General features: G+C 37.0%; 1 protein-coding gene across 6 annotated transcripts in view; it reads right to left on the bottom strand.

Annotated features, from left to right (window-relative positions):
* Positions 1-15,721, bottom strand: part of kek5 (leucine-rich repeat, immunoglobulin-like domain-containing kekkon 5 protein) — a 150,414-nt gene that overhangs the window by 43,734 nt on the left and 90,959 nt on the right. For all 6 annotated transcript variants that reach the window (XM_088044034.1, XM_088044036.1, XM_088044035.1 and 3 more), the window contains one exon: positions 8,637-8,678. The gene's annotated coding sequence lies outside the window, so the exon portion shown is untranslated. The remainder of the gene's footprint in view (positions 1-8,636; positions 8,679-15,721) is intronic.

Below are 15,721 nucleotides of genomic sequence, written 5' to 3'. Positions count from 1 at the left end.
CTGTCCAGAGCACGTGCTCCAATCGACCGGTTTGGTTTTTCGCTTTGTCATGGGACAGCACCGTGTCGTTTGTAATCCGCCCAGTTTCGTCTTACAAACCAAACCCTGCGTTGATTTTGCATGTTTCCGGCTGTCGAAACAAAATATAACATTTCCTCAACAATATTATGTAAAAGCGGGTGTTTCTTTCCGGGGCAATTAAAGTGGCTGGATCCGCAACGCGGCACATAAAAATCCACAACAGAAAAAAGGGGCGCTCCGTTATGTAGGTGATAAATTTTACAACAAGCAGCACTTAGGTGACCAGTAAATTGACCATGAAACCGAAGCGGGTTCGCAACCCCACGTACATGCGAGGGCGATCTATATGTGAATAAGGGAAGGTCGCTCCGACACGCACCTCACGCACCTAAAAATGCGACAAAGGCTATTTGCATTATTCAGAATCGGACCTTTCGAAAATTAATTGTCGAGACCGAAAAAACATCGATGGTCCAATCTTTTTTTCAGAAGTGGTGAAAAACATAATGGAAAAAGTTGGAACGGAAGGGGTGCATTATTTAGGGAGTCGCATCCCATGCGGACGAAAACCCTTCCGAATCAACAATTTAACGTGGAATTACGAAAGACTTCATCAAGTTCTTTCCGGAGCTGAATTTTTACACCTAAATTTAATATGGGAAAGGGTGGATCGGATGTACAAAGCGGAATTAATTTGATGCGAGACTTTGAAAAATCAAGGAGAAAATAAGCGCAAAATGAAATTTAGGTCGCGCTTTGACCTACATTTCGCTTTCGCCTAGATAACTAAATAAAAGATCACGGAGAATTAAGCACTAGCTCCAACGATACTTAAATTTTAACTTCGACTTAAACAGGAAATAAACCAAAGAGTTAGAAGGATCTTGTCTTAAGTAGAATTTAAAATTTAACTAGAGCTGGTGCAAACGGGCACCCGAACTAGAATTAAATAAAAGAACTGTCTTACAGTTTCCACCCACGCAGTTGGAAATGGCTATTATTTACAAACCGTGTGAGAGTTTACAAATTCTCTGGTCTGTGTATGTTTGGAAACCTGACCTATGCCTATTAGTTAGACCCTTTGGTTAATAACGGAGCGTCAGGTTAACTTTATTGCCCAAAGTACTTTCAGGGGAATTTCAGTTTTTCCGGACATAAATACCCATAGTTGGAACTAGAGACAGCGGAAGTTATTGGGCGGTTATCTGTGTACTTAACTTTGAGGGATAAATATTTGAAACAAAACCGGAAGCGTGACTCATTTCCAAAAATCGATGGAACGCGACTCAATCATCAACGTCCCAAATCCTTCATTTCAAACATTAGCACGATTATTCAAATAAATCAAATCTAAAAAATATCCAGCTAACACGTTCTCAAAACCCAACAAATCCTCCACACAAGTGACATAATATCCGATTAATGAATAATTCATGAAAACAAAATATTTCCAGTTTTCCATCGTCCACAAATATTTAAATAATTTACGCCGCCGGCACGCATCAGTCACAATGGTAATTACCGTCTCGAACATCGAATATTTATTTACATTTTAAAGGGAACACAGCGGCGTCGCTCAAGTGGCATTTTCTAAATCCACTCGACGCCAGAGGATTTGTGTTTTCCGATACACAATGCGTCGCGACGTTACATTCCGGAAGTGTTATCTGCGGCGGCGATAAGGCCTATGCGAGTGCTTTTCAGGTGTCATGCGGCCGTTATGACGTCCGGTTTTGGGGAGGCGTCGAGTGTTATCGTGCTGATTACGGTTCAATGTTTGATCTGCTAACATCATCCAGAGGGCTTGGGGCGACGCCGACGCGTGCATATATTGTGTATGACACATCCGACTCGACGGATGAATATCCCCACGGATTTCGCCGTCGCATGTCCATATTTTGCGAATACCATTTTACAGCTTACCAACTCCGAAGGGCATCAAAGCTGAAAAGGATACCTGCATTCCCGTAAAGTGGCTCGGACGGGATGCGACACAAAAAAACGTTAATCTATTATGTTGGTAGTAGTGTCGTTTTGAATTATCAAGGGGAGAATGCCAGAATGTAACTGTGGATCAATTACTGTCAAATGCCAGTCTTTGAGAAAAATGGTGGATGCGCCGGGCTACAATTCTAAAAGTAACACAATGTCATAGATTCAATCTGATTGATTTATTGTAAAATTCTTTCCGACATTTTCATTCCTAATAGATCATTTGCATGTTGCTCGAAACGATTAGGCCAATTCGGCGTCGATTATCCGCTACATTTGTGTAACACAACCTGTTTTTTTCTTGCATTCGCAATATCGATATCCCACGATCGATAAGTGACAGTTTCAAGAAAGCGTTCAATCCGTCAGCCGCGAAGATTCAGTAACTTCCGGCGAATATGTATCGTTTACACGGTATCTACAAAGACGGATTTAATACTTGTTTGGAAAACTTCACGTCTTCACCCAACTCTACGCGGTGCTACGACGTGTAAAATCCCACCGTAACATCGCACCAGCATCCGTGAGCTAAGCTCTGTCACAAAAAATTACAATTCGAGTCGCAACAGTCTAATTTGCTGTCTCGACGCTCGGTATATTTATTATCAGCTATTGTAGCATAGCCTGAAGAACACGAAATGTGCTAAACCAACAGTTCAATTATTGTGTAAATGTGGCCTTATTATGAGGCTGTCTCGGGTGTTTTTCTGCAAGGGGAGTTTCGGATGAGGAAAACGAAGTCGTCGACTCGTCGGCTGTGTAATCGCTGCAGACACTTCCTATTATGAAAGTAAGAACATTGTTTGTTGGCAAGGAGTGATATGTTGGATTTTAATAATGATAATCTTATTATTGTCATAATGAGATTCCAAATGAATAGCGCCGTTATTAAATCAAGCTGAAAGCTGACTGACGTTCCAAGTTTGTTATTGTAAATACAGTAGAACATCGACAGGAGATAATACTCAAAAATGGCCTAAACCTGACTTCCCCAGATTTCCTTGTGATTTCGTAAAATTTCTCCTGATTTCTTTGTGATTTCGTTTGAACTCTCCTTATTTCCTTGTGATTTTGTCTAAATTCCCCTGATAGCGTCCAACTTCCTCTTATTTCCTTGTGATTTCGTAAAACTTCTCCTGATTTCATCCAACCTTTACTTATTTTTTGTCATTTCGTTTAAATTCTCCTGATTTCTTTGTTATTTCGTAAAACTTCCTGTGATTTCTTCTTCTCAGCTCTCTTTATTTCCTTGTGATTTTGTCTAAATTCCCCTGATTTACTTTGTAACTTCGGCCAACTTCCCCAGATTTCTTTGTTATTTCGTAAAATTTCTTCTGATTTCTTTATGATATCTTCTGACCTCTCCTTATTTTCTAGTGATTTTGTCTAAATTCCTCTTATTTCCTTGTGATTTCGTAAAACTTCTCCTCCTGATCTTATTGTGATTTCGTTCAACTTCTCCTTATTTTTTTCTCATTTCGTCTAAATTCCCCTGATTTCTTTGTTATTTCGTTCAACTTCCTCTCATTTCCTTGTGATTTCATCAAACTTACCCTGATTTCCTTGTGATTTCATCCAACCTGTCCTTATTTCCTTGTGATTTCGTCTAAATTCCCCTGAGTTTCTTGTGATTTTGTCTAAATTCCCCTGAATTCCTATTGATTTCCCCTGGTTTGCTAGTGATTTCCTAACGATTTCTCCTGATTTTCTAAGACTAAAACACCGATTTGCCAGAGTGGTTTGAACTTTCATTATCCAGGTGTGATTATCCGCTACAGGATTGAGGTTTTGGGGTACAAAAACCAATCATGCAAGTTCTGACAATGTAATATAAAATTAAATTTGTGGCCGTTTTTAAACAGCAGTAGCATCTGAAGTAAATTTCACTTCACTAATTAATTACATAACCGCGATATTCAGCAATTTTCATGTTAAAATTGACAAATATCAAATTTTGAAGGACCGTAATACCAACCTTGTCATCTTAAAATTTCCAAAATTAATTTATCAAGATTCCAACCTTAAATAAAGAAATCACTATCAAAGTAGACACTTGCAACTAGACGGATTGTAGTGGACTTAAGTTTGCTAGTTGGCATCACTGGATAATTGTCAATTCTGTTAATTCGTTGTCAAAGTCAATGATCTACAAAAATAATAAAGATAAACTGACTAAGTAAAGTTACAGCAGAATTTTACAGAAGCACGAAATTCAGAGATTTGAATTTAAATTAATCTTCAATTGTTCGATGCAGTGCTACCAACCTATTTTCCAACTGATAAAATTTCCCTAAATCAGTAAGTGAATGGTGTTTCAATTTCAAACCAGAAGTCTTTCCTCGCATTTCCAATTAAACCGGTTCCTTTACACGTATTTCTTTCAAACAAATAATTATCCTTGCTGGATCCGGTTCCAGAAAATCGAGGTTCTACTGTAATGCTAAGGCCTGTGTAAATAAGCCTTTAGCAACAGTTCCGGATAAATTATGATGTTGTAATAACAAGTTGCAGTTAAATTGCGTGCAAGCCCGCAGAACAAGTCTTGAAACTAATAAACCTTCAAGCACTTTCAACTCACGTGTCCCTCGTGCTATTTATGTATTTCTTTTGGTTCGGATGTATTTCTTCCGTGTTTCGCCAAAATATTTACGAATTTTATATTTCTATTTATATGAAATTATTTACAACCTGGCATCGGTGCCGCACGCAAGATTTCCTATAGTAGTGATCATCTTAAGACCGTTTCACATCGTCACGCATCGCAGAGGTTTTAAGAGACTCATGGGGCCGAATACATCGACCAACGCTATAAACTCGCTTTAAATAATTACGTCGGAAAGTTTATCTATTACAATTACACGTTAATAAATGAGGCGAGGACTCAACTCTGGAGAGGTTTTTCGAAAACTTAATGCTAACGCACAAAACGCTCGATTTATAGTTATTGAAATGTTGCCGACAAAGCTAGAGATACTTAGAAGTCTCTGTGAATGTGGTCGTGGTGGAAATACTTCAAAGCGCGGAAAAGCTCCGAAGTTGATATATCGTCTTCTCCCATTTAACTCCTGTAAAATACTTATTCTGAGGATTACTGTTTGAAAGTACACCGAGCGAACTTGTCGGTGACTAGAATTTCGTAATAAAGTACCTGGGGGCGGAGTTCGCCCGGATGAAGCTTAAAAGACATTCATCGGACTTTTTCATTTCAGAGGATGGCTTTTTGTAAATTCGTCACAAACAAAAACTAATTTTAACATGTGTAAATTGCGGGCTTTCAGCTTGTTATGGAAATAACTACAAAATATTGTTGTTTGGAAATACGGTCGCTTATTGCCAGTCTATATTGTTTTATGTTTTCATCAATTATATTTTGCAAACAGAAACCTTTTTATTCCCGTGTGGCCAATTGGTGAAATTTTGTAGTTTGTTTGTGCTTTACACTGTCGGCACGACAAACAAAAGATATTATATAAACATTGAATATTTGAAAAGATCGATTGCAAATTTTACCACTTTATAGAACACGTTTTTGCTGCCAAATTTAAAAAAAAAACACATTGATAACGAATTACACAAAAGCAAGAGTTTAACATCAATCCCTTTGGTGAAATTTTGACTAAAATGCAATTTTTGTGAAATAGTTTCATTTATAGTACTTTTTGAGTGGGTACAACTTCAATGCATCCAGTCCGCGTTCACATAAAATTACATTACAAAGTTGCAGCATTAATATACGTCCTCCATAGTAACTATATCATAAAATATCCCCTTTTAAGCACTCGAAAACTCCGAGAAAGTAAGCCCAGATTTAAAATAAATTGAGTTTTTCGTGAACTCGCGCACCTTGCTTAGATATTTTCCTGCATAGATAATCGTTCGTTTTTCTCTGAAAGACTCTGTTTTTGTTGGTAGCGATTTCCCGATTCGTATCAGTCTCTCCCCTTTCCACAGGCACGTTTTTCACATTATTGCACTTAATTCCGAAATTAAACCACTCCGGATTCAGATTAAATCGTCCACATGACGTTCGTGTGGAAAGGTATTTAGATTTGAATAGCGGGACTCCCCCGTTTTGCATATTATTGCTTCCCCATTGATTCGTCAATGTTCGTCCCTCTCGCCCGTTTTCTCGCTCTGCTTCTATTTTTACGTCTATGCTTTAATCCCAGTTTAAACAAAACATCGGAACTTCGGTTATAAATGTCTTGCCTCAGATTTAAACCGCTTTAAGTGGATTGTTTTCGCTGGATATTTGTCAAAATGACAAGCCCTTTGCGAGATTGCATTGTGTAAACTCTGAGCTGTTACAAAGTGCTTAATTTGGTGTTTTTGTGCAGCTGAAATTCACCAAAGATGCTGTGGCTCTATTAGGGAAAAATGGTGGATGCGCTCGGATAATCTAAGTTTTCATTAGTTTTCAGACGATTTTTGTTGTCAATATTTCCGTAGCTGCAACGAGCGATAAGATGTTCGCCCGTTGTGTCCCATCTCATTATAACAGACTACAATTCGACATACTCTTCGTTCTTAAGAAATCAATTTAACTTGGGAAAGAGCATTACCAAGGGATTTGATATATGAAGTCACGTATTTCTTGGTTTACTTCCCTCAATATCCGATATACCAAACAGGAAATGACCTATAAGTTCACTTAGAGCAAATTCGAAAAGACAAATATTGCGGCAGTGTAGTTAATGTAGTTTCTTTGGTTTTATCGAGCTCGGACCGGAATTCTAATGAACGGATTAAATAAATGGCTCTGTGGTGGTTTCACGGATCTAATTTAATATCAAGCTTTGTACAGAGTAGAAAAGTGCACGTTCCGTCGTTTGCAATTTCCTATTTGAATGTGCAGAATTTTTTCAACGAGCTGAAACCGATTTGTTTGACAATCAGCTGCTTTATGAAAAAACTCCTTGAAGAACTGCAAGAAATGTCAAAGCCGATGTGGCAGAACCAACGAAAGCGAATATAAATCATTCCAGTTCTGTCTTTCAGGAAATACACCACGCAAGTCGGATTTCAGACATTGTTTTCTAGGGGAAATGAAATAAATTTCGGAATCAAAGGTTCCATGCATGCTCTGTACAATTTGTGTAAACATCCACTTCTTTATCCAATTTGCGATGGAAACTGGAGCCTGCGGGCATTATTACATATACGTTCCAGATTCCGGTTAATCTGGACAAACGAAAAAGATATTAATTTGGAAAACCTTTCATGCTTGATTTCGTTGCGGCCGGGAAAATTTAGCCAATGAATACGTGGAAAAACGCGGTTCCGGGGGACCATTTGCTAACCAAGTGCCCGGAACTTAATAAAATATATATTACTTTTTTATAGGGGCTCACAAAAACCAATCAATAGAAACTGGGAGGATTAAACCAACTTTGGAAAAACTCCACTTCTGAAGACCGTTTTTCTGGGTGGTCACTCCAATTTCTACCATACTCGGGGCAGTTTCCGGTTTTTTCCCAGTAATTGCATTCGGCCCCAACTTTGTACTTTTCTGCAACGCTGCGACAGAATTGTTAATTACGTGTTCACAAGACTGTGATAAAAATCATCTGTACGTGAATGGTACCGGTATTTATTCAAGTAAATTGAGTTTGTTGAACGAACATCAAACGTTTACCCCCGACGAATGTTATTTCTATAGTGTTATCCTTATTATGTGAAAGCTTATCCTGTTTGTTTGCGTTAGGTAATTAATAAAATTGTCATTTGGGCGTCCGGAGATGAGGTGGGAGATAATCATCAAAATGTAAAGTTAGTTTCATTATCTCGAGTTGAAAGTAACATTTTTCTTTAGTTCGAGGCGAAACTGAGATGACTCGACGTAATTATACTCTCTTTTTCAAGTAATTTTCTACTTCGTTAGTTTCGAATTATTAATCAAAGTTAATAATAAAGTAATTTGCGTTCCGCCATGCCCGCTCTTCCCTGATAATATAAATTCATTAAGCCACTAGCCGTATTTTACGCTCGGCTAAAAAAACGTCCCAGCTCGAGACAACTTCATAACATCAAAAACGACTCGAGTGCCCACAATGCTCTAAATAGATGGTAATAACAGAGCCAGTGTTATTTCATTAAAGTTAATTAATAAGTTCTCTCGCCAACTACAATAACCTTTTCAAATGTAATTTCGGTTTCAATTGCCCTTTTTCTTCGTCCCGTCACGAAAACTCCGATAGTTTTTATACAAATTTGATTAAAAACGAATTAAAAAGGAAACTCCGCGTTTCCGGGATAAAGTCGTGAAAATAAGCAATTCAAAACCGACCCCTCGACATTTCGAGTCCGTGAACCGTGAGAACGTCGACGATGACATTGGTGACCTGTGGCACGCTAGCGCCATCTTGGGTCGTAATCACGACGACGACGCTAAACGAAACCGTGCTTCTTTCCACTCTACGTTTATTACTGCATTAACGGTTCTTTAATCTCGACCGTTTGATCTTGTATATCTCACGAATTATACGAGGAAAGTGCGCAGGTGGTTCCCCGGATACACCAACGCGGACTTAATTAAAATGCCGTGCGTTAAATTAAAATTGCCCGGTAAAAAGAGATGTTCGATTTGGGCCACCCCTTTTGTTGTAGAAACAGGGAAAACTTACCTAACGCTCGAGTGTGGAAATTACTCCATGGTCCTTTTAATCCTGGAAAAAAAAACAGTTTTGGTTAAATCTGGTCCGGAAAACCAGGACACATCGGCGAGACGATACTGTTCGAACTCTTAATTTAAATAATTGAACCTGGGGCGAGTCATACAATGTTCAAAATTAAATTAATTACGACTAAGTTGTTAAATGTCAATCCATTAAACTACTAAAATTTAATCACTGAATTCTGCTGAATTACTAAAATAGATAGCACAACTAAAATCTGTTTGATCCGTTTTTATTCAAAATCAAAAAAGTACAGCACGAAATTTATTTTAAAGCCCACAGATGAACAATGCGCTTAATGTAAAACATAATTAATTAATTGGATCCACGCGAGAGGGAATTAATTAAGACATTTGATTAATTGCGATCGGGGCAGATTTGACGCAGAATTTCGCATCTTCATAGGAACAGCCGAATATAATAAGAGAACAAGTGTTTCAAAAATCCCTCTCGATGTTAAAATTCTAACCACATACCTATCAAGATCTTGCCACCCTTAAACATGCGTTTACAAAATTAAAAACACGATTTATTAAAACCATTCATAAAATGTATTCGTCTGTGCTTTTAAATTTCCTCCACCAAATTTGTTTGTTTTCACAACATAATATGCAAAAATATACCATTTTAGTGATATAATCAGACTTTAACGGCGAAACAAGAACTGATTATGGTGGATTTATAGTGTTAGCAGGACTCAGCGCAAAATACTGAGAGAACGAGTTGGAAGAAAACTGACAATTAATGTAAAAAAAGACTATTGATGTCGACAATAAATTAATAATTTGGTTTTATTTATCAAATTTTATACCGTCCGCCGGCGGCGATGTAGAATCATTAAAAATCCTGCCGTTTGTTGACGCAACAAAATTAAACACAACCTGCATAAAACAGTACTTTGATTTAAAGCGCTAATCGATACTGCGGCATTATCATTAGAAAAATGTACCCGCATAAACTCTAAATTAAAAATTAATGCTCCGGGGAAAAATAACGATTTCTTCAAACCTCGTGAAAACTTCACATAATCAGTCGTGCTAAACCAATTATTGCTATTTAAGTAGCCGCATTTGATAACCGTGAGAACCTCATTACGTTAGAAAAAAAAAGAAAATATATTCGAAATACGATCGCCGCAGGCAAAGTCTACGAAACGCAAAACTTCCATATCTGACAGTGACACTTTATGCCGAAATGTTTAACCAACACGCGACTGCATAGAAAATCCGATATAAATTAAACTTTCCGAAAGATCACAATGGATTTGAATATTTATTAATCAGACCGGATCACGGAAACTAACGACTCGAAGAAAAATCCACAAATCTACAAACAATCGGATTGGAGAAATTAGCATTTGGAATTGGCGGATGCGCCGGGTTAATTTTTGAATAGAATCGTAAAATTCAGGATCAGACTATTTGAAAAGAAAACTAATTTCGAAGTTACAGCGATAAATATCGGGTAAGATGCAAAATCGCGCCTCAAGTTGTTGCAAAAATATTTAAGCTGATTTAGAAAGTTAGATGGTCACTGTTTTGGAAAATTTAGGAAATTGGCTGTTTGTTGAAGTGAAAGTTGATTCCGCCGAAGGAAAGTCGAGGAATAAAACTTTTAATTAGATTAATTTGACGTAAAATTGCAGATTGTAAGATACTAACCGTTTCCAGTTAGTTCCGAATAAATATTGGAAGCTCGTTTTTCTTGAATAAACAAGGAGACGTGGGTAAATTTTGCGACAAGTTTTTGCGGGATTTCAGCAAAATCTGCAGAGTTGCTTATCGGACAATTGCTGGACCTGCGGTACAATACTTTAATCCTCTCGTTGCGGCAGGGTGGACTTTGAAAAGGGACTACAAACAATAAAGACACCATCGTTACCTCGTGTTAAATTGGCGGATTTGGAAACAAGACTGAAAAATCGCTCCGTCAACAATAGTCATACATTTCCTGACTCTAATCGAAGCCATAATAATAATCATCCTTCCCAAGTTTATTTGATGATAGAACTGATATCGGTTATTTCGATTCCTTTGTCCTGACGAATTGCCATCAGTTTAGAGGGTTGATTGCCTCGACAAATATAACGAATTTTCCCTAAGTAAACCTGTTATAAAGTTGCGTTCAGGATGGTAGAAAAATTAAATTTTTATGGAGTATTAAAATAATGGAAGAAACTCATTTGAAAACATTATGTTCTTGCTTTTATCCGTCTGTTTCGTGGCTTTAATATTTTATATGCCTTGTGGGCAATTAATGTACGGTAAAGTCATTTACGGTAAAATCGTTAATATCCAAAGCTCGTATCGTTATTTTTCGAGAAGGCGCACAATCCCATTCTCGAGTTCATTCATTAAAAGCCGTCCAAGTGAAAGATCACTTCTTGCCATCAGTATTGGCAGCGTTTCGCAATCACAATAAAGATAAATGTCCCTGTTATTTATCTATATAAAAACCGTTACGTTGGTTTTTATTATCAGTTCGGACATATTTCACACTAAACTAATAATCACTTTTCACCTCCGATAAAACCGTGTAAAACAGTAAGATTATTAAAAAGGCGTGTTCAATTAAAGTCGATGATTAATTTGAAACATTGTAAACAATATCGACGTAATGTCCGATCCACTCTGTCATGAAACAAGCACGAAGGTCCAATAAAAGCTCGCGTGTTTTTATCCGGACTACACTAGCAATCTAATTTAGGACCAACATGCAGATGAAATATGGAAATTTATATTTGCTTGTTTAATTTGAGCTTAACACTCTTCTAGTTTCGACAGAATGACAGTCCTCATTACCATCGGCTTGTAGAGTCCCTCGTCAAAGTGTCCTCGGACAGATAAGAGAAGGCATTAATTATTTTCTTAATCAACTAAAACGCCGTGTTCCGAACTGCTAAATTATTCCAAATAAGAAAACTAAATCGGCGAGCTTGAAATTGGGTTAAAGCAGATTGATTTGAATTGCGAACGAAATTTTAGCTCAATCATTACAAGGGTTGTGTGACAAACTTCGTATCGATTTTGCATCTTATCTAATTAAAACTTCTAAAGGGTGAATTCACTTTCACTGTTTGTTTTGACGCCGACAAACGTACCAGAATTACTTAGATTGAAGGCTCATGCGGGCTCAGTAAATAAATAAATGAAAACGTACAAATGGCGCAAGTTTGTTGATGACGAGCTATTCCACGTCTCGTGCAGCTTTATGTATCAATACGCCTTTGACCGTTTCTTTTAAACAACCATAAAACGAAAAATTGGGTAGCTATAGAGTTTTGCAGCAGATTTTTCCACAGTTTTTAAAACACTATCTAAATAATGTATTAGAGATATGAGTCTGTGCTTTTCGTTGTGCAATTTGCTTTTGCAGCTTTGGCTGTTCTTATAGGGCCCTGCATTATTCATTGTCCCTTTTCGCTTCGCACACCTGACCATAATTTCACCCCAACACCGTATGAAGCAATTCGCCGTTCTTTCCACTTTTACGAAATCAATAAACTCAGTCCAGCGTCCCCTCCTATCTGCATACATCTGGTCCTTTATGGGAGCATAAGCACCATCGAAACGTGCACAATATGGGAAAGTCGTCCTTTCGGAAGTTACAAATGACATCGTTACTGGATGTGTGTGTGTGTTCTAAGGGTCGTTTCGTAGCCGACCAATTACGTTTAAAAATGTGCCCCTTTACCATATAAGATGGCACTTTCGTATATTTGTCATCCCCAACGGACGCTTTACATTTAGAACCGACACATGTACAAGACGAACTTTCGAAAGTCGCCTCTATGGAAAGTAATAAATAACCTTTTCAATATCAAAAGTTGCGCGCATATAAATATGCCCTCGAACTATGCGGGCCGTTAACTTCGCGCTTTTGTACTTCATCACGGAATTTACCTTTGTTACGACGAAGGGTTTCCTTCTTTGAGCGGTTTTAATAACAGTACACGTATTTTCGGAGAGACGGCAGAAAAACACGCATTTATCATATTCAGGTCACAGTGATCGGCGCGAATTGCTAAATACGACGCAAACAGAAGGGAGTTTTGTTGACTGTTAAGCGGATTGCAAGAATTCTTTAACGGTTCCGAGAAATATATCATCCGATCAAAGTGTTTTGTTGATAGCAACTAATTTGCTGTTGTCAAACTGGGGATTTTGCGAAAATGCTAATCGAAGAACTTTGCAGGGCAGTCACGTCGAAACTTGTTGAACACAGTTCTCTTATGATAATTTGACACCTACTCGTGCTTTGCAATTTGCTGCATTTCAAGGCAGAGATCATCTCGGAGCCACAGGATTTATAGTGTCAACAAAGTAACGAGACAACAGTTATTTACAGTACAAGTGCTGAAAAGATTTCGCATCAAGACAAGCTAAATGTGAGCGAGCTTTCGCTAGGAGCTTTTAGCGAGAGTACTGTACATGATTTTCTATACTGTTATTACCACTCTCTCAAAACATTTGATTATTTTTGTGTCAAATTTTCTTTGAGAAAAAATTTCATTTTCCCGAACTTCAATGCTGCAGTCATTAGGTCAAATTTTCATATTCTCAGGATTATTAATTTTTAGAAAGTTCAAGCTTCCAAAGGTCAATAACATTCAGTTATAAAATTCCCATGTTCTCAAATTAGTCACTGTAATGTCAGTATCGTAGAGTTAAATCTTTCAATTGTCACACTTTCATTAATTGAAATGTTCATTTTCACAATTTATTACACTGTCTTTCTATTATTACTTTAAAATTTCATATTATCGCACTTTCAGTATTTAAAAGTTTCAAGATTCTTAAATTATTACAAAATTCAGTCTTTCAATTCTTTATTTTTCCAAATTTTCAAGTTCAATCAAAGTTAATTTTCAGATTGGTCAAATCTGATAACATTTCGAATTTTTGTGTTTCATAATAATTAATTTTCAGTTATTAAAATTCCCATTTTCTCGAATGGTTCACTGTAATGTCAGTTTCCTACGGTTTAGTTCGATTGTCACAATTTCATTGTTCAAAATATTCATCTTCTCGAATTATTACACTGTCAATGTTGCAGTCACTAAATCAATTTTTTTTCCGCATTGTCTAAAAATTCCAAGATCTGAAATCAATCATTGGTTCTTCCCACTGTCGTGTTCTCAGGGGTTAAAATCTTCATTTTCCCGAATTTCTAAGAAAAAAGTTAATTTTAAAATTGGTCAGTTCTTATGAAATTTCGAATTTCTCTATTCCCTAATTCTCAGTTTCTATAAATTCCATTTTCTCACATTGCTCACTGTAATATCCACATTGTAAAATTTATTTCAAATATCACATTTTCGTTGTTCAAAATATTCATCTCCCCGAATTATCGTTGCAGTCACTAGATCGAATTTTTATTTTTTCGCATTTTTAATGTCTAAAATTTTCAAGTTTGCAAATCAATCATTAATTCATTCTGCTGTCGTGTTTTCGGTGTTTAAAATCTTCACTTTCCAGAATTTCTCAGAGAAAAATCATCCATTTGATGACAATAAAATTCTGTGTTCCCTAATTCTCAGCTTTTATAAATCTCATTTTCTCGAATCGTTCACTGCAATATCGATATCGTAAGATTTACTGTCACATTTTCGTTGCTCCAAATATTTATTTTCCCAAATTATTGCGCTATCCATGTTGCACTCACTTGATCAAATTTTTATTTTCTCGCATTTTCATTATCAGTGTTCAAATTCCTCATTTTCCCGAATTTCCCAGGGTAAAGTTAATTTTCAAATTGACCACTTTATGATAACATTTCGAAATTCCGTGTTCCCTAATTATCAGTTTCTATAAATATCATTTTCTCGAATCGCTCACTGTACCTAAAATCAATATCCAAAGATTCAATTTTAAAAATAGTCGAGCATGTCAAGTCCACAAATTTTCCGACGATACTGTTAAGACTAGTTTTCCACCACATTTACAAGAGAAGACACCTTGTTTACAAAGTGTCAGTTCAACTTACAATTTAGTATCTTTTACAAATTTATTTTGTAAGTAATACTTTACATTTCCTTTCACTCTCATTTCACTTTACTAGTTCTCCGACGTCGTCTTTACTAATGTAATTCGAATTTACAAATAATCTCTTATAAGTTCAAGAGGCTTCCCAGGGTTTTCTCAGGACAAAATTCTTCAAAACTCCATGCAAAATTGTCGGTTTATAAAGCAATAATTGGCTGTGCAGCTTTAGCTTCACTTTTCCACCATCTGTCGTTTCAGTCACATTGCTAATTAACAGTTCGTTGACGGCCATCGAAACGAATAAAACAGCATTTGGCGAGAAAATGCGTGTTTCTCACTGTCACGGCCACAACATCAAGATTAATTGAATCGAAAAAGCACGCCAGGATTTAAGGACCTGTCAATCATCAGTTAACGATTCCGGTCTGGCATAATGCAAGCGGTCCCGCATCAATCAAAAGCATGAAAGGCAACATAAGGAATGGTATATTTTCATTTGCGGGAAGAATAATTTTATGTTTGGCTGGACGAAAAGGCGATAAAAGCGGGTTTTCGAAGAGTTGAAACTCGGATTTCAATACCCCAAGTTTGAAAGTTATTTTAATAAATAATGATGTAACAGTATAATAGCTATAACTCGTCTCGTGTTTAATTTACGTATTGATTAAGTATTAATGGAGCATATAAAAAGCTTCCCGTCCCGACAATAAATATCACGTTCAAGCTTGAGAATAATTCCCTTTACTAAAGCTCGACACAAACAAGAAACCCGGAACACGAGTCCCGGATTAGAATGCACCGATTTTACTAATTCAAAAGCTGGAGAAACAGGGACACTTTGTTCTCGTGCTTGCAGGTGCTTTAGGGAAAACGGTTGCTTTCACAAGATAAGAAAAATTCCTTGTTATAATCCGTTCCCGCAATAAAGCTTCCACACGGCTCGATACAACAGATTGTAATGAAGATCGAGTATTGTGTTGCAAGTTGTGTGGGGAATAACAATAACTGCTCTGTGAGAAGCATATGAAACATTTAACGTAAATTTGATAG

Source organism: Gnatocerus cornutus, chromosome 8 (assembly GCF_029298725.1).
Source record: "Gnatocerus cornutus isolate USDA-ARS CGAHR chromosome 8, icGnaCorn1.1, whole genome shotgun sequence".
Taxonomy (NCBI): Eukaryota; Metazoa; Arthropoda; class Insecta; order Coleoptera; family Tenebrionidae; genus Gnatocerus; species Gnatocerus cornutus.
This window is presented reverse-complemented; position numbering and strand designations above follow the sequence as displayed.